Below are 22,944 nucleotides of genomic sequence, written 5' to 3'. Positions count from 1 at the left end.
TCAGGCAGCACTGCACTGGTCACCTGTACTGGCCACAGGTAAGGTGCTTCAGAGTCAGGGCTCTGCAATTCACCTGGTTCTGGAACCTGGCACCTGTACCATCTGGGTGTGTGATCCTGAGCAAGTTGCCCAACCTCACTGAGCCTCAGTTTTCCCATCACAAGAGGAAGATGAGGTTGCTGGTGTGCCTCAAACAGAGTTAGCGTGAGGACAGAACAGGAGGCTCGTGTGTGTAAGGTCTTGGACAATTCTTGGAACATGGGAACCCTCAATAGATGTATTTATCCTTATTATTGACATCCTCAGAGAATGCCTGAATGATGCAGACAAGGCTCGTGGGGGCTGCACAGGAAGCAGGTGGGGAGGAAGATGAGTAAGACAGTGCTGGGAGAAGAGGAAGAGCCTTGTGCATGTATAGTCTGGGGAAGGGGGAGAAGTTTCAGGTGGCCAGAACATGCAGGCTGGATTTGATGATTCTGAAAAGCCCATCTTAAAACACATACACACACACTGCAGCATAATCAAATGCAGTATAATATAGCTTCCCAGGTGTCACAGTGGTAAAGAATCCACCTGCCAACACAGGAGACACAAGTTCCATCCCTGGGTCAAGAAGATCTCCTGGAGGAGGAAATGGCAACCCACTCCAGTATTCTTGCCTGGAGAATACCCATGGTCAGAGGAGCCTGGCAGGCTACAGTCCATGGGGTTGCAAAAAGTTGGACATGACTGAACAACTGAGCAGACACACGTATAATAATAATATAATATCTGGACAGTGCATGTGGTTCAATACTTTGTATTATCTCATTTAACTCTCATAACAAACCCTTCCAACTTGGTATTGATTTTCCTCATTTAAAAGATGAGGAAATTGAAGGGATGCTCCTTGATATACAACAAGGCTTAAAATGTTTACATTCCATTTGGCTGGGAAGACACGTACAGGAGGTTTGGTTATGGTGAGACTTTTTTACATCTTTTCAACTTCAGCACTTCTCACTTTTGGGTGTTGGGGATGAGGATTGGTGGCAGGGCTGCACCTGGAGCTATGGGGAAGGGAGCATTGCTCCCCTGTGGGATACTCCTTTAGGAGATGGTGTATTAATTTTTACAGATTGTTTTCAACTCATCCCCTAATGAACAGCACCTGGGTGTTAAATTATAGCCTATGGAGTAAATCTGGAGAAAGCCTGTGCTCTCTCTGCCCTGGGGACAGCCCTGTAGATTCTCTGGCTACTAATCTTTTTCTGGGCTTCTGATCCTCTTTGGAAGGGATAGGTAACGATTTCCCTCCTATTTTGGCTCTCGGCATAGCTGACATCATTTATTCTTTGTGGTTTGAGAGGTTAGGAACTGACATGCAGAAAGTAGGCTGTGGGGCTTTCAGATTCTCTGGGGACTTGCTTATTGGTAACTAGATTCTCAAGTGTCTCCTGGGGACATCTCGCAGCTCACGTGATTTCTTAATATCCTAAATGGACTTTAACCCCAAAGAGCCCAGTGAGCCTGTGCCCAATATCACCAATACCTTGTTTTCCCTTCTGTTATCCAGTTGACTCATTTTATTCCTTTAGCAAGCCTGTGAAGTGGGGACTTTTATTATCTTAATTAAAAAAATTTTTTATGTGGACCATTTTTCAAGTGTTTATTGAATTTACTACAATATTGCTTCTTCTTTTTTTTTTAACGTTTTGGTCTTTTGGCCATGGGGCATACGGGATCTTAGTTCCCCAACCAGGGATCGAGGTTGCACCCCATGCATTGGAAGGCGAAGTCTTAACCACTGGATTGCCAGAGAAGTCCCTGTTCTTATAATTTTATAGATGAGGAAACTGAGGAAGAAGATGACTCATTAAGTTTCCCAAGGCCTTGCAGCCCATGGTGGTGCTGAGATTATAGGCAGGCTCTTCTATTTCACTCAAGAGTGACCTAAACAGTTGGACCAGCTGATCTAAATTTTTCAGTAAGAAAGGCTGTGGGCCAATTATGCTAAAAAAAAGTTACTGTTTTTAGGACCTGTTGCCCATATTCGAACAGATTTGTAAATAGCAATCCCTTTTCACAAGCTACTTTGGTTTTCTTGAAACAGATTTCAACCCAGGAGGTATTAGAAGTGGCATTGATCAAAGCTAGTTGTCCAAAGGGAGTTTTGTTTCTTTTGTGTTTTAATGACAGAGATGGGAGGGGCTATATCTGCCCCGAATACCTTCTGGGACATAACCCTTGTGACAGCGCTAAATGGAGAACTCTGGGGTCTCCATCATCTCTATATCGGTGTGTTGAGGTGGACCCAAAACAATTTTCTAAGGAAGTTCTTGTCCCTGTGGCAGGCCGCTCTTCTGCCCATCTCTGAAGCTTCAGCCCCAGGTTCCTACCAGGCCCTTCAGTTTTCTCAAGAGGATGTCAACTCCCAAGCGGGGCTATACTGAGCTGTGGGCATAGAGGAGCTTCCCTCCTGCCACTTGTTAAAATCAAAAAGCTTCCCACTGTTATTCGGCTCAGAGGGAAAAGTATTTAGGGGAGGGCCAGATGTGGTCCCTTCTCTAGCAGGTTCCTGAGTCTCTAGCCCCAGTCTTGACTTTGAGGGTGTGGATTGTGTTGTATTTGAGAGTGTGGGCTCTGGAACCAAACTGCCTGGGTCCAGTCCCGGCTCTGTCATCTACCAGCTGCATGGCCTTGGGCAGGTTCCTTGGCCTTGCTAAACCTCAGTTTTTTCATCTACAAAATGAGAATGATGAGTACTTGCTTTATAGGACTATGTGAGGTTTCCACACAGCTCCCTGTGCAGTGCAGAGCCCACTCAAACGTGGTCTCTGGTGGCTCCAGTTGACTATCATTGGTTCCGTGCTATACTTGCCTCTTGCTTTCCTTTCTGCCTTTCCCCGCCTCCTTGTATTCTTTTTTTTTTTTTTTCTGCCCCATTGTGAGCTGCCTTAAACCTTTGCTGAAAAGTGATGAGGTATGAAAGAACAAGTGAAAAAATAAAGTTAATACAATAATCGCTAATAGGCACACTTGTCTGAACGCTTGTTTATTCTTCCCAAAGTCTTTCATGTATCTTTTCTGATTTTATTATGAAAATTCTCTTGCAGTATTATTTTACTTTGCATCCTTATACAGAGATCCCTAGGCCTTCTTTTTGGGTATTACATAGCTTGCAAAGATGTGGCTTTTGTGTATATGTGTGAATGTCAAACTAATCCATAAATCCTCAGCATTGTCTTCAGTAGAGTTGAAGTAAGCGAGTAAGATCAGCTTTATCTTACCAAGAAGTTCTGAATTTCAAAAGAAATGTTCGGTGTAAAACTCCAAACTCATGTTAAAACTCCAGGCTCATGTTCTGGAGGCTGAGTTTAGACATTTAAAATGAGAGATAGGAAAGGATGGGAAATGGATTGGAGCTGACACCTGTGGGATGCTAGGAGCCAGCCAGCAGACATTGGGGAGGATCTGGGCACCCGAGACACCCCTGCTTCTCTGCCAGCGCTTCCCGCCTGGAACCACACCCACCTCAGGCAATGTCACTGGAGAGGTATATTCATTCAGTCATCCTGCAGACAGACCAGAGAGCCACCAGACAAGGTGAGCCCATTCATGTCACAGGGAATGGGAAAACAAGGGTGTGAAGCAGTTGAGGTGGTGGTGGTGGTGCAACTGAGCTGAAGAAGAATATGTGGGTCTAGCTGAGTTGGGGTGAGCGTTAGAGGAGAGTAAGTCCAAGGACAGAAGAGGTTCTGGATGGGGGAACTGAGGGCTGGATACACAGGAGGCTGCTGGGAGAGAAGGATCTCTGTTGAGTGGCCAGGACCGAGTCTTTGCATCCTTCCTGGGGTAGAATTGGCTGTGCTGAAGGTAGCTGACCTGCCATGAGAGCCTCCTTGCCTGTTGGCCATGGCCTTTCATGGCCAACTGGTACTCCTGTGTCCCCATTGCACTTTGGGGAAAAAAACCAGCTTCCACTACTGCTAGCAGCATCTCTGCTAAGAGTTCTGCCTCCAATATTAATATTTGTAGCTGCATGGTCTAAGTTACAGTTCTATTAATTGTCTGGTCATGGGAAATTCACTTCATCTCCTTGTGCCTTAGTCTCTGCATCTGCACAAAGGAAGAGTAAAAAATGACAGTACCTCTCTAAGTTGGCGCAAACTGCAACATAAAAGCTGTCTAAGCATCTAAGCACAACCCTGGCAACCTAGCAGGGGTGTGTAAATGTACCCATGTGGATCTTCTTCAGGGCCCACCCAGCACATCAGCAGAGGTTTCTGTCCGTGGAAGGTGCTGAGCAGTTTCTTGACTGCTTTCCTACCTATGACCTTGTTTGATTCCTCTTCACACTTTTGGAATACAAAGGGCAGACAGTCTTATTCCCATCTTGTCAGTGAAACAGTTGAGAGCCAGAAAATGGAACTTGTTTCTTTCCTGCTCGAGCTGCAAGTGCTACTTTTCCTGAAACCTGAGCTCTGATTTGGGCCAGCCTACTTCCCTGCAGTGTCCCCTTGAGTAAGTTTCTTCCCACATCAAGCCTCAACTTCCCACATCAAGCCTCAACTTCCCGCTGAAAACTGAGGAAAGAGGATACCCCACATCCCTTCTAGCTCAGATGCTCTCTGCAGCTGCAGGTCTGATGCAGGAGGGCCTCAGTCCTTCCCTGAGCTGAGGAGTGGGGCCAAGGTTTTAGACACACAGGCGGACACAGGAGTCCCAGGAGTTCATGCATCCAGTCGCCAGTTGCTAAGTTTGTTGCCCAGAGACTCGTGCCAGGCAGGCTGGGTGATGCAGAGGTATGCAGGTCACCCTTTAAGACAGATGGGGGCCTGAGGGGCCCATGGGCAGAGCCATGAGGCAGCATGTGCTCATTGCCACTTACCTGACCAACACTTTTTATTTTATTCGAAAAAAAGTTTGTAGATAGTACATGCAAGTGGTAAAAATTTCAGACAATACGTAACGTATATGGATACAGTAAAGTCTCCTCCTGGCTCCTTTTCTCGCTGCCACCTAGTTCCCCTCTTGGGAGGCAGCTACTGTTAGCAGTTTCTTCTCTGTTCTTTAGAGATTTACATACAATACTTTGATGAGGGTAAGATATATTTGTGTATTTATGTAGATGTGTGTGTGTGTATATATATATATATAGTCCTCCCCTCTCATTGTTCCATCTTTGTTCTTTTCCATTAACAAATATTTACGATGATTGTTCTGTATGGATAGACTGCTGCTTCATTCTTTTTAGCAGCTACATAGTATTCCATTATGTGGGGTATCATACGTTATTTAACAAGGCTTCTGTTGGTGGCTTCCAACCTTTTCATTTTTCAAAAAAAGTCTGCAGTGGGAATTCCCTGGAGGTCCAGTGGTTAGGACTTCATGTTTCCACTGCAGGGGACATGGGTTTGATCCCTGGTCATGCCTAGTTAGGGAACTAAGATCTGGCAAGCCTAAGGGTGTGGCCAAAATAAATGAATAAAAATTTTTTTAAATTTTTTAAGAGGTTGCAGTGAGCATCATTGTCCATATGAGACTGTATCTGTAGGATAAACTCCCAGAAGTGGAATGGCTGGGTCAGTGTGTGTGCCTTGTGAATTTTGAAAGATAGACACCTTGCTCTTCAAAGACATTTCTCTCTGAAATGAGAAGACTTGTTTTTCCCAACAGCTCCCTCCAAGTGGAGGATCAACCCCTTGAATCATTGCTAATCTAACAGATGAAAAAGGGTACATTATGGCTCTTTAATGGGCTCTTCTCTTATTATGAGTGAAGTCTGGCTGCTTCTCCTTTTTTTATTTTTACATATATCTTTTTTTGGAGCAATTTTAAATTTACAGAAAAGTTGCAAAGATAGTATAGAAAGTTCCCACATACTTCTCACCCAGTTTCCCCTATTGTTAACGTCATGTAACCACGATCCACTTGTCAAAACTAAGAAACTTACGTTGGTACAACACTAATAACTAAACTCCAGACTTTATTTGGCTCTGAGTGGTTTTCTTATTTTGGCAAGGGTGAGGTCAGTGTGTAAGCTGAAGTTGGCATTTTAGGTGCCAGAGCCACCTACCCCCCAAGAGACTGTTGGGGTCTGAAATTTACATCTTTCCCCATATAGCACAGCACACAGCCCAGGCCTCCCAGTCTGCCAAGGCAGACTGGATGGAGAAATTACATCATATTGTTTCTCTCAGTTCCTTTGGGTGAAGAGTGTGGTTATTGTTAAATCACTTGGTTGGCCCCTTGTTGCTGTTCCATCCTCCTGTATTCCAGTGGAGGGAATAGGGTAAGCCAGGCCATTAGAGGTATGGAACTCCATCAGCTTTAAAAATCCCAATGACACAAGTAGTACTTGTCTTCCAGTAAAATTAGCACATTACAGATAAGACTTAAACTGTTAATAACAGTTCCAATCTCAGTCCCTTCTTCTACCTCCCAGAGGCAATGCTGTGGTTTCCTTAGGTGCCTTAGGGTGTATCCTGTCAGGACTTTTCTGGAAACCATAAACTTTTGAGGGTGCTGCCAGGGATGGCTGGAGATGACAGGGGCAGGTGTAGAGACCTCTCCCCCATGTTCTTTGCTTGGACTCGTGAGGAATGTTAATATTCATCCTTCTTGTGCAGACAGTGTGTTATACTAACAAGGCGCTTCACAGCGCTGCCTTGTTTTAGAGCTGTCATAGCAGTTCTGGGTGGTAGGTAGGGGTCATTTTATCATGCTCTTCTTGGACAGATCAGAGGTAGCTGAGGCCCACAGCTGGTAAGAAGCAGAGCTGTACCTAAATTCTCTCCTGTTGTTTCTTGAAGAATAATAGTAGTAGTTGTACCAATAATAACAATGGCAAAGCTTCATCAAGCACGGGTTACTTTGCTCACATTATCTCATTTAACCCTCAGAACACTGTGAGCTGAGTACAGTCATCCCTTGGTATCCTATCCCCAGGACATTGGATCCAGATTGCCTTCAGATACCAAGATCCAGGGACACTCAAGTCCCTTGCAGTTGGTCTTCTGTATCGATGGATGCAGGACTCACAGATAAGGAGGGCTGCTTGTACAGGTATTATGCTGTCTAGCAGATGAGGAAGTTGGGGCTTAGAGGGGAGAGGCAGCCAGTCTGAGATGCATGGAGCTGGGATTCTCCTCCAGTTGTGTCTGCCTCCAGAACCTGCAGGCGCACACTCTGCTCTGTTCACCATCCCTCATCTGTGCCTTTCTAGTAGCCCACAGCTGCCTTGCAATACAGCTTAGAGTTTATTGGACATTTTCACTCTGTCACTCACAGATCAGCGGTACCTATGCTTCTATGCCCCATCCTTTCTTAATTCCTCTGGGTCTGTGTCTCCATTTATCTCACCTTAACCTATTTTCAGGCTCTTCTCATCCACTCCCTACCTGAGCCAAGGACTGTCTCCACTCATTGCATGACTTTTGGGTATTTCCTGAGCACCTGCTCAGGAAAAAATTGCCAATCACTGCCCTCATGGAGCTTCCATTCTGCTAGAACAAAGATAGGCCTGGGCTTCTCCAGGTCCAAAGCCAATTCTCCCCACACTGGGCTCTGTGCATCCTGCCCTCTACAGTTTACTGGGACAGTGGTGCATCCTGTGTCCCCCTCCTCCTGTCACTCTGGGATGTCACTGTGGGCTCTGGGCAGGGCCCCGGCTGCTCCCAGGGATCGTGCGCAGGCGTGATTTACCGCACCTCCCCGCACCACATGTCTTTAAAATTACAGTGCCCATTTCCTGCTGAAATAATTTCCACAAAGAGTGGCTCCTATTACTGCAAGAGGCGTGCAGACGTCATGATTTATTATTATTTATGGTCCCAAGGCCTTGTTTATGCAAGACGGGTTAGGTGCGTGCGATAGAAATGCCATTATGCAAATAACATTGAATGTCCTTACGGCGCCTAAATAATTTTTGTGTTGGACGATTAAACCTCATCTGTTATTGATATGGGCTGCAGTCGGGCTATTACAGAGTCCCAACAGTACTTACTCCCAGTAATGGGAAAATTGAGAGAGAGAGACCAGCACAATTGCCTCAAGTGGGCCGTGATGGTCTGGAAGGAGTAGAACATCTCGGAGGTCCGCGCTGAGGGAGCTCGCAGACTCCTCGGATAAATAAGGAAGGCTGCGCCCGGCAATAAATTAAGCCTCGGGTTTGAGTGGGTGCCTTGAAGGATTTGTGGCCTTCCAGTAGCGTGATTTAGCTATTTGATTTAGCCAGGGGGCTAGGCAGCCCCACCCCGAATTCCAGGGAAGCCTGTGAGCAGGGAGCTGCCAGCGTGGAGGGGAGGGCACAGGAGGAGGGTGACTGCCCCATGACGGGGCATTCAGTCTGCCGTGCCAACCTCTCGCTGCCTGCTGCATGGCCCCTGCGCATAACTGCCTGCCTTCCAGAGTGCGTGCGCGTTCTCTCTCTCTTGCTCTTTCTCTCTCTCTTTTTTTTTTGACACAGCTGTGAAGTCCCATTTTGATCAGTGTTGATAGCTTATGAATTCCAAAATTGACAAAATTTACAGAAAAATGAGGATAATCCATCTTCCTTAGCAGCCTGTCAGGAGCTGGCCATACTTCATAATCTCCAATTACAGATGCTATTTTCCGACATTTACATGCAGATATTAGAACCAAATGAAAATGAGAAACAAAAAGAGAATGGAAATGCAGCTATTTATATGTATAAAAGACAAACAGGTAAATTCGAGACATTTAGATTGGATTTGGGGTCCCTTTAGGAGGCTTGGAAAGAGACAGCTTTGAGCACGTGGGGTTTCAGAATAAAATGGTAAGACGCGGGGCCTCTCCAGGCCTGTCCGTGGTCTGGCAGATTGGGTTAAAAAACGGTTCAAGTCTGCTGGCTCAGCTGGGGACGCTTGACTTGGGTGGGGGCTCGTGGGACACCCCTCCCCCAGGGTTTTAGGGAGTCCCCTAGGAAGCACCCAGAGCTCATTCTAAGCCATCAAGTACTCATACATTTCACAAATGAGTGGGTTTAGAATCTTCAGCATTTGTTTTTTAAAATGGTGAGCATGTGTTGGAGTGGGGGGTGGGGGAGTAGGCAGGAAATGCCACTGGAGTCAGCTCCCTCTCTGAGGCAAATTTCAAAAAGTTGGCATCTTCTGGTGACCAATTCATAAAGTCCCCCTGAGCAAAAGATGCAGGAGGATACCACTGTCTGTCAGAGGGCTCTGGCCAGGTGCACAGAGGGTTGTACCAATAAACTTTAAAAATGCGATATAAATAATAAAATTAATGGAGAGAGAAGGAGTTCTGATATATGGATCATCCACTTCCTTCTCAGCTAATCTGGCGAGAGAGGAGGGCCTGGGAGGAGGCTTTGTAATGAAAATGTTCTTCCCATAAAATTGAAGGGAGAACAGCCTTGTTGCCCTCGCAGCTGTATGTGGCACTGGCTTCTGGAAAGCTGGGGATATTAATTAGCAGTGCTTTGGATTAAACTCTTCCAACCATGTCGGATGGTATAATTTTTTTTTTCTCTTTGTGAGCTTGACATGGATGGCAGGGAAGAGTCTGCCTGGGTTTTCCCAGCTTCCTGTTATTACTGAACTTTTCTTTTTATGTGGGGGGGATCAAACCTCTTCCTCTCCTGGAAATGAAAATGAGAGATTTCAGGGTTTTCCTGGGCAGCTGGGCAGAGAGAGGGTGTTCTGTTGGAGCAGGCAGAGGAGGTTGAGAGGGTTAGATGGGGAGATGGGAACATCTCTGCCTTTGGCTTGAAAGCTTTTGTTTATTTGTGGGAAGCCTCTTTCTAGCCAGCAATTTTATATTATTTGAAGTTTGATTTGTGGTTGAGAGGTGAAGAAAATAAAACCAGGAGGCTAAATTTAACGTATGTACGTGTGTGTGTGTGTGTGTATCTGAGAGAGAAAGGAATTGTTAAAAACCAAGCTCAAACCAAGCCTTCAGAAGTATGTTTGTTTACATGTCCAGTCTCAAGGCCAATGGCTTGCTTGCTTAAATAAATTGTAGGTATTAGCACAAAGAATGGTTATTATGCTTTCTTTCCAGGTATGAAATGCAAGATTCATGAAATTAACACATGACTGCAAAATGCAAACATATTTCTAATAATTAAAAACAAAGGCTCTTAAGTTAATCTTCGTAAAGAGGCGAATAAACAGAAACACCATTGTTATTGTGCTAGTTTTGTCTCTATTATTTACATAATAGTATTAATTTACACAGAAAAGCTTCGGCCTAAGCCTAGTGTCTCCTTCCTTTTGTTTCTCATTTTTCTAAAACCAGAATGTATCCTTCAGTCAAGAACACAGCACCTGAACCAAGCAGTCTGATGCCTGATTTTTCTCTTCATAGTGCAATGTTACATTTTTGTTTCTTTCTATTTCCCACTCATATGAAGATTATTTGCCAACGCCAACATCAGTCTGCACACGGCTGTCCTCTGAGTTTATCATTTAGGCTGCCCTCTGAGACGAAGTGGGGAGAGAAAAGGATGAAGTTCCTACCATTGCTGGCTGAACCCACCTGGAAACATTTCATACTGGAGGTCATTCTTGAGCCAGGATGAGAATGGGTGGAGAGACAAGATTGGAGGAGAGGAAAGGAAAAGGTGCTCGGGGAGGAGGAATGGGCTTGTCACAGGTGGAGTTTCATGAAGCCTGTGAAGATGCTTCTGGATTGGCAGTCGGTCACCCTGTCCTGGGCCCTGTGGCATCGTGGGGAAGAACACAGACTGTGGGATCGAACAGGACCTGAGTCTAACCCCGCGTGCAGCTCCCTCCGCTCTCTGTTCTCAGCTTTCCCATCCAGACCAGGATTGGGTTGATGAAGGTGGTGTCTAGTGGAGTTCAGCATCTCAGGCTTGGAGTAGCCCTGCTGCGGGGTGATTCAGGCACATTATTTTGGTCCCTTGTGCCTCAATTTCATCCTCTGTAAACTGGGAGTAATAATATTTACCCATAGGGTCATTATAAGGGTTAAATAAATTAATGGGTTTTAACACCTAGAGGGCATCCTAGTGGCTCAGCGGTAAAGAATCCTCCTGCAATGCAGGAGACCCAGGTTCGATCCCTGGATTGGGAAGATCCCCTGGACGAGGGCATGGCAACCCACTTCAGTATTCTTGCCTGGAGAGTCTCATGGACAGAGGAGCCTGGTGGGCTACAGCCCATAGGGTCACAAAGAGTCAGACACAACCGAGCATGCATGCACGCTTACACACGCTAACACCTAGAACAGTATCTGATGTGTAGGAAGCATCCAACAAATACGAGTACTCCTGACTTATCCTGTGCCTGAGGGTTTCGGTCAGAGATGCTAGAATCGTCTGAGGTGGAGTCTGAATTAGCTGTGAGAGGCCTGGTTCTCTCAGCCTTCTTTTTCCGGCGTTTCTCTTGGCGGTGTCTGTTTGGCTGTAGCAGACCTTGGTGACAGAGGGAATGCCCTCCCGAGACTGCCTTTTGCCTTTTCAAAATGTTGCCTGATGGAAGGTTCTTCCTCATGGGGAACAGAAGGGGCAGAGAGATGACCTTTGACCTGAGGAGTGTGTCTTTGTGTGTGTGTGTGTGTGTGTGTGCGCGCACACGCGCACGCATGTCACCGCTCAGCAGTGGCAGGGCAGTGGTGGTAGGGAAGGGCATCCAAGCTCCCCTCCCGGCCTCCACCCTATTAATCTTGCACTACAGAGGGAAGTCTTTTGTTTCTTTGCAGCCACAGGGATAGCCTTTCTGTCTTCCTGCATTTGGGAAATAAATCCAAAAGAAAGTGAACTATGAGCATCCTGGGATGTCCCCCACTCCTGTGCCAGGTACTTAAGGATGGAGGACATCCCTTTGCATGCCCCCTTTCAGGCCCCTTGGTAGCCAAGAGGCATTCCTTTGGTGGTAGTGAGCCTCCCTGCCCTTCTCCCTTCCCTGTAGCAGGATGGGACAGCCGGGCTCCACCATGAAACTGCCTGGAAGAAGTTGGTGGAATTTGGCTGCTCTGAGATAGAGCTCTGTTTTTGGAAATCTTCCTCCTCTTTGCTACATCAGGATCTGGATGGCAGAGTCTGAGAAGACCCTGGCAATTCCCAAGGAGGGAGTCCTCCTCTCCCTCCTCCACACAGTTCCCTCCCACTGCGTCTTCTTATCATTCAGGAAGCCTTGGCTTCTGGGTTCTGGCTCTTGTCCTCCAGAAGTGGAGCTCTTGTCATTTCTTCTTTTGCGTTTGGGAGGACAAGAGCCAGAATGCTCCAAGCCCAGGGCCTTCTCTCCCTGCTCATCTCACAGGTTTCCTGAAGTTCAGGGTGGACCCCAGAATCTTTTGTTCCTTCCCTCTCTCCCTTGCTCAGCTTCATTCAGGATACGTCTCCCCAGCCTACTGGCCCAAATCAGACTGCCCAGAGGTGCCTCCTCATCTCAGAGGGAGAGCAGATACAATGTCAAATGACTGGGATCAAGTTCACTCGCTCAGTTGTGTCCAACTCTTTGCAACTCCATGGACTGCAGCATATCAGGCTTCCTTGTCCATCACCAACTCTAGGAGCTTGCTCAAACTCATGTCCACTGAGTTGTTGATGCCATCCAATCATCCTCTGTCGTCCCCTTCTCCTCCTGCCCTCAATCTTTCCCAGCATCAGCGTCTTTTCCAATGAGTCAGTTCTTTGCATCAAGTGGCCAAAGTATTGGAGCTTCAGTTTCAGCATCAGTCCTTCCAGTGAATATTCAGGACTGATTTCCTTTAGGATGGACTGGTTTGATCTCCTTGCTGTCCAAGAGACTTCCAAGATTCTTCTCCGACACCACAGTTCAAAAGCATCAGTTCTTCATCTCAGCTTTCTTTATAGTCTAACTCTCACATCCATTCATGACTGCTGGAAAAACCATAGCCTTGACTAGATGGACCTCTGTTGGCAAAGTAATGTCTCTGCTTTTTAATATGCTGTCTAGGTTGGTCATAACTTTCCTTCGAAGGAGTAAGCATCTTTTAATTTCATGGCTGCAGTCACCATCTGCAGGGATTCTGGAGCCCAAGAAAATAAAGTCTGACACTGTTGCCACTGTTTCCCATCTATTTGCCAGGAAGTGATGGGACCAGATGCCATGATCTTAGTTTTCTGAATGTTGAGCTTTAAAGCAACTTTTTCACTCTCCTCTTTCACTTTCATCAAAAGGCTCTTTAGTTCTTCTTCACTTTCTGCCATAAGGGTGGTGTTGTCTGCATATCTGAGGTTATTGATATTTCTCCCGGCAATCTTGATTCCAGCTTGTGCTTCATCCAGCCCAGCGTTTCTCATGATGTACTCTGAATATAAGTTAAATAAGCAGGGTGACAATATTCAGCCTTGACATACTCCTTTCCCGATTTGGAACCAGTCTGTTGTTCCGTGTCCAGTTCTAACTGTTGCTTCCTGACCTGCACACAGGTTTCTCAAGAGGCTGCTCAGGTGGTCTGGAACTCCCATCTCTTTCAGAATTTTCCACAGTTTATTGTGATCCATATAGTCAAAGGCTTTGGCATAGTCAATAAAGCAGAAATAGATGTTTTTTAATTTCACGGCTGCAGTCACCACCTGCAGTGATTTTGGAGCTTAAGAAAATAAAGTGTGTCACTGTTTCCATTGTTTCCCTATCTATTTGCCAGGAAGTGATGGGACCGGATGCCATGATCTTACTTTTTGAATGTTGAGTTTTAAGCCAGCTTTTTCACTCTCCCCTTTCACTTTCATCAAGAGGTGATAAATATTGCAAACACAGGGTGGTGAAAATCCTGGGGCAATTCAGAGAAGAAAATGATTTATTTCAACCAAAAAGACTTAGGGAAGAGACGGCATTGAAACTGGGCCTTAGAGAACAATGATTTGGACTGGGATGAGGATGGAAAACAGAGTGAACAGAGGCACTGAGTGGAGTGACTGGGGTGCTCAGGAATTAGTACAAGTGCGGTGTGGCTGGAGTTGTGGGTAGTTTCAGAAGTAGGTAGATCTGAGTTGAAATTGGAAAAGCAGGTTGGGATTTGGATTGGGGTCTGTATGGTTTGGGTCAACATTACCTGGAGGCAGTGAGGAGCCAGGGAGGGTTTACAAGCACAGAGCGCTCCCTTACAAATAGCATACTGGTTAGGGATAGGAGAAAATGAATACTTCAAAACAATCCTATGCAAAATCACTTTCCATTTCACATGAGCTTGTGGTGAGTTCTGCATTGACTGTGAGAACAGCATGAGTTAACCAGGCGATGGGGTGACAAGAAAAGCAGAAGCAAGCTGCTTATGCTGTGAGAGGACATTCGTTGGAACTGGGGTCCCAGAAAGCACACTGAAGACCAATAGAGAGCACACTGAAGACCAGCGTGGGGAGGCCTTAGCACTTTGTGGTAGCCAGAGCTGTGTGGCCACCAAGCGGCTGCCTCAGGAAGTAGGGAGTTTCCTGTCACCAGTGAGTTTTGAGCATCAGCTGAAGATCAACCTCCATAACCCCCGAGCTCCCTTGGGTCCTGAGATTTGGTTCACTAAGATTCTCTAGGGCTTCTCTGATGGCTTAGCAGGTAAGGAATCCTCCTACAATGCCGAAGATGGAGGAGCTGCGGATTCTATCCCTGGGCCGGAGGAAATGGCAACCCACTCCAGTATTCTTGCCTGAAAAATCCCATGGACAGAGGAGCCTGGTGGGCTCCAGTCCATAGGATCACAAAGAGCTGGACATGATTGAGCAACTGGGCACACACACACACACACACAAGTTTCTCTAAGTGGCCATGGTGGGAGAAGGGGGCCTCCAGATGAGTCAGTGCTAGAAATTTCTCTGGGACAGAAACCAGAATATCTGATTTCATTCTCCTCCCTGGGCTTTCCCTCCTGTGCCCACCACCTGTATGTCTGGGAATGGGCTGGAGTGACGCCTGGCATGCTGTAAATGGAATAGGGAGAGATGAGTCAGTTAAACCTTGCAAATCTCTTCTTGGAAGCCCCTTGATTCTACTGCAGACCATGTTGACCAAGTCATGGACACAATTCTGGAGAACCACATGAATAATGAGCATGTCTCATTCATGCCTAGGGTACTTTCTGATGAATCAAAGCATTTTTCTGTCACTTACTGTCTCAGTGACCCTGGGAAGCACCTTGGATGCTGTTGGCAGAGCCAGGCCATGGTACCTGTCCCAGTTCATTTGGATCCACAGGCATTTATGTCACATCTGTTCAGAGCTGGGCATTGGGCCAGGAACTGCTGTCACAAAGATAAAGGAGACACAGCCCTATTCTCATGAAATTCACACTGTGGTTGGGGAATGAGGGCCCTTAAATAATGAAGTATACAATACAGAGTGTTAAGTGCAGCTGTAGGGATGTGCATGCACTTTAGGGTTCTAGGAACACAAGAGGGGAAGTCCAGGAGGGCTTCCTGGAAGAGTGAGGCCATTCAGAATTCTTAGCAGTTCTTCCCCTCTGACAATACTGGCAGTAGCACTTTGTAGATTATGGAGCACTTTTGCAGGCATCATTCATCATCCCTCCTTTCAGCAAAAATGTCTTTTGCAAGTTTGATTCATCTTCCATTTGGTTTAGTGGAGATGGAATGCTCGAAGTTTATTGTTTTTTTGTGTTTCTTTTTTTCCTTTTTAAAATTAAACTTGTTAGTTTGAAATAATTATAGGTTTACATGCAGTGCTAAAGAAATAATGCAGAGGGATCCCATATACCCTTATCCAGTTTCCTCCAATGATAACATCTGGTAAAATCACACTGGGATATCAATGTTGATAAACTCACTGGGATACTGGCCATGAAAACTAAAAAAAACGAGAGCAAAAAGACCTGCCCTCAGGCGTTGACATTCTTATCACTTCCTGTATGCCTGGTCATAACCCTGTGCGGTAGGTCATGTATCCCCACGGTGAAGATGAGAGAAGGAGCCGAGAATTGAGGTGCCTGGCCTGGCTCCACAATGCACGAACCTTGCCTGTGGCAGACGTGAGCCCTGTCCTCTGGTCCTCCTGTCCACAGAACTGGCGGGTTTCTCAGCCGCACTCCTGCCTGTCATCAGGCCGGGCCCTGGGGACTCGCCTCCCCTACTCCAGCTTCTGTCCTTCTCTGGGTAGGTGCGTAGTTGAGCCCGTGTCTGGTCCCTCAGGTGGGGGACTGGTTGGCCTGGCTCTGGCCCATCTCCCAAGGGCCGCCTCACGCCCAGCGGTGAACCTGGAGGACTCAGCAGGTGATGGGGAAGCCTTGTGCTGGCCCAGGTGGCCAGCTGAGGCAGCAGCCCCCCAGCCTGCCCCCCTGCACTGGCCTGCTTCGTGCTGCCCTCCTTCTCACGTGTCTGTGTTTCTTTTCTCCTCCATGCTATGGCAGTGGTGCCCCGTGCTGATGAGACAATACTTGGTGCAGCCCCAGGCAGTCCTTTTCCAGGTAATTTCCTAGGGACCCAAGTGACACCAAGCACACACCTCCCTGGGGCGCGCGCCGCCTCGAGTCCCTGCTACGAGTCCATGGCCTTCCCTGCTGCCTAGTGTCCGAAGTGCGGCCCCTTTCCTTATCCTTCGGATCTTCACAGTCTCCTCGGCAGGCAAGGGGCAGAGGGCTAGACTTAAATCTCATTAATGAGGAAAATAAGGCTCAGAGAACTGGCCCAGCTTGCCTGAGGTCACACAGGTGAGACAGAGGCAGGGCTGGGGCAGGAACCCTGTGTTATTGCTCCTAGTTCACTGTTCTTTCTACTATGGGATCAATGGCTTTATTTTATGCAGATAAAAATTAGCTAAGGAAGTCCATTCCCCTCCCACATCAGTTTTTCCAGGTTAGAAAAGATAACCCTGAACATCCTTCTGACTCAGACATTTGAGAGTGCAAGACTGTCATTTGGAGCATGGTATCTGAGAAGAGGTGCATACCTGGTGGGACTTGAACTTGAGGCCTCCTAGGGGTCTGTGGCAGTAGGTGGAGAAGTTTGGTTTTTTTTCTCAATAGATATTTTATCAATCAAGATGCAAATACTAAAAATGTGGAACCCACTCATTTAAACCATGCTTGACAAATGATTGCCTATCCTTTTTTAACTTTTTATTTTATACTAATGTATAGTTGATTAACAGTGTTGTGTTATTGACTATATACCAATGCAAAATCAGCAGTTCAGTCGCTCAGTCATGTCCGACTCTTTGTGACCCCATGGACTGCAGCACGCCAGGCTTCCCTGTCCATCAAAAGAAAAGGTTTAAAAAAATAAATTAAGTCACATGAAGAGAGACTTTTCCGATAAAAAAAAATATTGTGTTAATTTCAGGTGTACAGCAGAGTGATTCAGTCATACATATACATGTATTTATTATTTTTCAAGTTCTTTTCCCATTTAGGTTGTTACATTATATTGAGCGGAATTCCCTGTGCTCAAGGATAGGGTGGGTCCTTGTTGGTTATGCATTTTAAATATAGCAATGTGTACATGTCAATCTCAAACTCCCAATCTATCCTTCCACCCCACCCTTCCCACCTTGGTGACCATAAATTCATTCTCTAAATCTGTGAGTCTGTTTCTGTTTTGTGAATAAATTCATTTGTATCAGTTTTTCAGATTCCACACATAAGTGATATACAGTATTTATCTTTCTCTGTCTGACTTACTACACTCAGTGTGACAATTGGTAGGTCCACTCGTGTGGCTGCAAATGGCATTATTTTGTTCTTTTTAATGGCTGAATAATATTCCATTGTATGTACGTACCACATCCTCTTTATTCATTTGTTTGTCGATAGACACTTAGATTGCTTCTATGTCTTGGCTGTTGTAAACAGTGCTGCAACGAACACTAGGAGGCATGTACCCTTTCAAACTTTTTCTCCAGATACATGCCCAGGAGGGAGATTGCTGGGTCATAGGGTAACTCTATTTTTAGTTTTTTAAGGAACCTCCATACTGTTCTTCACAGTGGCCATACCAATTTACATTCCCACCAACAGTGTAGGAGGTTCCCCTTCTCTTTATACCTTCTCCAGCATTTATTGTTTGTAGATTTTTGATGATGGCCATTCTAACTGGTGTGAGGTGATGTCTGATTGTAGTTTTGATTTGCATTTCTCTAATAATGAGCTACGTTGAACATCTTTTCATGTAAGTAGGCAGAGAAGCTTTTACCCCAGTTGGCTCCATTGGAGTGGACCCTCTGGGACTTGCCGTTGTTATTCAGTCTCTAAGGCATGTCTGACTCTTTGCAACCCCGTGGACTTTAACACGCCAGGCTTCCCTGTCCTTCACTATCTCCTGGAGTTTGCTTAAACTCACGTCCATTGAGTCAGTGATGCCATCCAACCATCCCATCCTCTGTCACTCCCTTCTCCTCCTGCCCTCAATCTTTCCCAGCATCAGGATCTTTTCCAGTGAGTCAGCTCTTTGCATGAGGTGGCCAAAGTATTGGAGCACCAGCATCAGTCCTTCCAATGAATATTCAGGGTTGATTTCTTTTAGGATTGACTTGTTTGATCTTCTTGCAGTCCAAGGGACTCTCAAGAGTCTCCTGGCACCACAGTTCAAAAGTATCAGTTCTTTGGCACTCAGCCTTTATGGTCCAACTCTCACATGACTATTGGAAAAACCATAACTTTAACTATATGGACCTGTGACTTGCTGACCTCAGTTTATTTTCTTTCCTGGGTCATAGTCAAGAACAGAACCAAGGAGCCCTAATGGGAAGGGAACAGAAGCACAAAATCCACAAAAAGAACTCCAAAAACTTGTAAAAGTAGGAATGTGGGACACAACCGTTACCTGCAGATGTTGGTGGCTTGACAGCCAGTGGAGGGAGGGGGTGGGGGCTGCTGGTACACCCGAGGGCATAGGCGCACCAATACAGCCCCACTCTTCAGCCCTTGGCTTTCCAAATAACTATGAGATGTGGAAATAGATGCCACTGTTACCAGGAAAAGAGGCACCAATCATGGGTTCCCTCTTTTCTTGTCTTTCTCTCTCCTGATCGTCCCTCCCATCTTTCTTTTTCTGTCATTCTTTCTACCTCTCCCAGCTTCCACTTTCAAAAAGGACTTGAAGTATCCTGCAAAATAAACAATGACTTATATCGACGTTAGCTAAGGCTGAAAAAGTTCAGAAATTATGCAGAGGAAAGGCTAAGATCATTCTACAAGGTGCCAGCAATGATACATTTGTGGTGACTAAGCTCTGAATTTGACTAAGCTTCCTGGCAACCAAGGCAAAGAAGGATATGTAGGGTTTCCAATGTCCCTGTAGTAATTTTTTTTGGGGGGGATGGGTGGGTAATGAATTGTAGAAGACATTGACATGGAATTTGAATGTTCTAATGGGAGTGTCTCTAGAAGATTTTTTTTTTTTACGTTTTTTGTTTGGTTGTTTTCTTTTATTGCCTCTAATCAGTGTTGAATGCCTGATATTCTGTCCCAGAACAATGAAATCACTTCCTCAGGGACTACACCTCATGGTAGACAAGGACGTTGTCTTCTGGTCACCTGACTTGATGAGGGGTAGAGGTGGGAGGTTAGCATATTATTTCCTGCTCTTGTTCAAACCCTCTACAGTTAATGTTTGGATTTTGTGGTGAATATCATGCTCCTGGATCATGCATTCATTCATTCATTCAGCCAACGCTTAGGGGGCTCTCAGGCTATTTCCTGCTCTGTGCTCTCAAGGCAACCTGGAGGGAGATAGACAAACAGCCATTATACATGGTGGGAAGTATAATAGAGGTCTGTGCAAAATGACACCAATTATAGAAACATAGACAAGGGAATCTTGATTTATTTGTAGGAATGTGGGGTCCAGGAACGGCTGCACCAAGGAGATGACATTTGAACTGGGTCTTGTGAGTTTAAGTGGCTGAATGAGGTGAACTTTCCAGGCAGAGGTAGGACAGTTCCTGGAGTGACTGAGGAGTAGCCAGTGAAGCGAGGGTCCAGGGACCCCAGGAGATGGGGGAGAAGGCAGTTGCCTCAAAAAATCACAGGCAGCTCAGTGGGACAGAGAATGGTGAGAAATTGGGGCATAATTACAAAGCAAATGAAATGACGGCATCCCCTGGCTCATGCAGGAGCAGAGCAGGAGCTATAGAACCCCACCAAAGGAGACGGATTGGGCTCAAGCCCTGTAAGCAAGAGGTGTGGGAGGCATGCGTGGCAAAGGGCAGTGACAGCTGGTTTGTGAATCCAGCTGTCTTCTCAGCCCCAGCTCTTTAGGGAAATTCATTGCACCTTCTGGCAACCACTGGTGCTTGAGAAACTGGATTTTTGGATCTCCCATTGCATGTCTTACACAAGTTGAAGATTCTGTGTCTGGAAGAGATGATTCAAACCCAATTGCTGAAGTGACTGAACAAACCTTGATACTGAATTTACTGACTAAAACAGAATCAAATAACAAAAAGCCTCTTCCATGTGGATATTAAATATGTTAAGAGGCAGGATTGGCCATTGTCCGATCATTTTCTTAAACCTGGGTTGGCTATGCTTCCTTGGGAATTAGAGGCTTTCCCTTGTGGACGCAGCTGCCTAGCCCGGAGTCTAGGAAGGGGCAGACCTGGTAGTGGGGTGGGGAGGGGCACAGGGGTGCTACTCTTAGCTAAGATACTGCCTGGCTCTCCTGAGGATAAGGGTCACTCATTCATTTGTTCATCCAGTGTTCACTGTGCAGGCTCTTCAGAGTCGAATCCCAGCTTGTCTACTTTTTCATCTGGACCTCTTCCTCCTGCAACTATCGACGTGCCTTGTTTCTGGATCACTCCCATCTCACTTCTGAGCTTTCTTTCAACTCTACTCAGCTTGGGGGTCAGGGATTGCTCAGGTCCAGGATAAATAGCAGCTTGCCCAAGAAACATTTCTTTACCACTTCCTGTGCCGTGTCAATGAATGGCTCTGTGCCTTTGTCCTTGTTGGATGGAGCTTCAGGACCACGTGTCTTTTCCCTTGAGATCTGTGGATGAAGGGCAGAGAGTATGTTTGGTCCTCATGTGCCATCTTGCATACACAAAAAAGCTCAGTAAACACTAAGCATGCACTATGCTCAGACCTCTACTAGGACACAGGAACCTAGGGAGGTGATAGACGCTGTCCCCATCCCAGGGTCTCATAAACCGCAGAGACCCTCACAGAGACAATTTGACCTCCTGGTTTTGCACGTGGCAATACACTGAAGGAGGGCCTCCAATGAGCTTTACATCCTAATTTTTTAAGCAAATTAGGAGGCTAATGCATGAACAAGTCCCATTCTGTGCTGGATAAAGTCTGGACAGTGACCTTTTCTCAATAGCTTCCACTGCCTGGAATGAAGACTGCTGGGTGAGACCTACAGCCAGAAATATATTGTCCTCTCTACCTAGTACACACGTATCCACTTACAAAGAAACAAAGAATGATGAAGCAGGATTTACTTTTTCTATGTGAGAGACTTTTCTGTTCTAGTCGACTCTGTTTTCCATTGTAAAGGTTAGTACTAGCACAGTGATTTCCTACCTGTTGAAGGGTTAGGACACAGTATGAAAATCATTAGGGTAATTGTCAAGATTTTGGAGTCAGATGGACCCAGGTTTGCATCCTGGCTCTGGCACCTAGAAGCTGTATGACATTAGGCAAACACTTTCCTCCTACGTTAGAAGTCTCAGTTTCTTCATCTGTACCATAGGAATAATGTAGACCCTACTACATGGGGTAAGTGTGAGGATTCAATGGGATAACACAGATAAAAGCTCCTGGCATAGAGCAAGTGATTGATAAGTGTGAGCTTTGACACAGTTGTGAATATTATGGTTCTTATTGTCCTGGTGCCACTCTGGACTCCTGCTTCCTGGGGAGTGGTAGTCAGAAAGGACTTCCTGGAGGAAGAGGCACTGAAGCAAGGCAGCAGGTTGGCCAGGAATCACTACTGTCCTCACAGTGACCAGGAGCTCTGTGTGAGCATCCCAGGGGCATACATTTTCTTTTCTATGAAGGGCAGACTTGTTCCCAAGTCTGGACCATGTTAGATGCTTTTGCCTTTCACATTTAGGTCTCTAATCCACCCAGAATTGATTTTTGTGTCTGGTGTAAAGTAAAGATCCAATTTCTTTTTTCCCTCCTTGTTTCTGAATGGATAACTGGTTCCCCTGCACTGTTTATTAGAGTCTCATCCTTCCCTGCTGATTTGTACATCACCTCTCTCATATATCAAGGTTCCATACATGCACAAATCAGTTTCTGGACTCGATTCTGTTTCATTGGTCGATTTATCCATGCCTGTGCCAGTCCCATACTGTCTTAATTACTGCAGCTCTATAGTGATTCCTGATGTCAGGGACGCCTGTCACCATCTTGTCCTTCTCCTGTAGAAGCCCCTGGGCTGGCTCTGGGCCTATGCTCTTCTCTGCACATTGCAGAATCAGCCTTTGCTGGAGACAGGTGCAAAGTCCCGGGAGCTCTGGGCAAGAATTCATCTCAGGGTGCCTGGGCCTGCAGTACTCCTGGATGCACAGCTGCCACCCACCATGCTCAGCATTTGAGCTGCCCTGGAACTACTTTCTAATTCATTTGCAGAGAAAAGCACCAGGGATGTGCCTGAGTCTTCATCCCCTCTGCCTGCCACTTGCCCAGTGACTCCTCTGGTTTCCCTCCCAGTAACTCAATCCTCATCACCCTACCCAGAAAGCCTGCAAACTCCTTTCAGAAGACTTCTTGTTTCCTTGTCTAAGGACATAACCCTGGACAGACAGAAAGGCATCATCCATTGGCAATGCCAGGGTGATGGAGGAGACTCCCTGCACCAGAGCTTGGCACAGCCAAATACTCTGGCTTGGGTATCTGCGAATAATGTCTTTACCTGAAGATAGGCCTGGGATTGAAGTGGGGAATGGGAGGGAAAGACCTGTCACTCTTGCTGTAGTTTTTCCTGGAGTGGGAAGACCCATGTCGGCAGCTTCACAACCTTTCCAGAGACCATTCTGACAGTGGTGCCAAGGAAATGACACATCACAAGCTCTGGTTTCATGCAATGGCTTAAAG

At 46.2% G+C, this 22,944-nt stretch overlaps 1 protein-coding gene across 1 annotated transcript in view; it reads left to right on the top strand.

The window, feature by feature from the left end:
• PAX5 (paired box 5) overlaps positions 1-22,944 on the top strand; it is a 178,871-nt gene that overhangs the window by 75,086 nt on the left and 80,841 nt on the right. The window lies entirely within an intron of this gene.

Source organism: Bos indicus x Bos taurus, chromosome 8 (assembly GCF_003369695.1).
Source record: "Bos indicus x Bos taurus breed Angus x Brahman F1 hybrid chromosome 8, Bos_hybrid_MaternalHap_v2.0, whole genome shotgun sequence".
NCBI classification, from domain to species: Eukaryota; Metazoa; Chordata; class Mammalia; order Artiodactyla; family Bovidae; genus Bos; species Bos indicus x Bos taurus.
The sequence above is the reverse complement of the archived record's forward strand: the minus strand, read 5'-3'. Positions and strand labels throughout refer to the sequence as shown.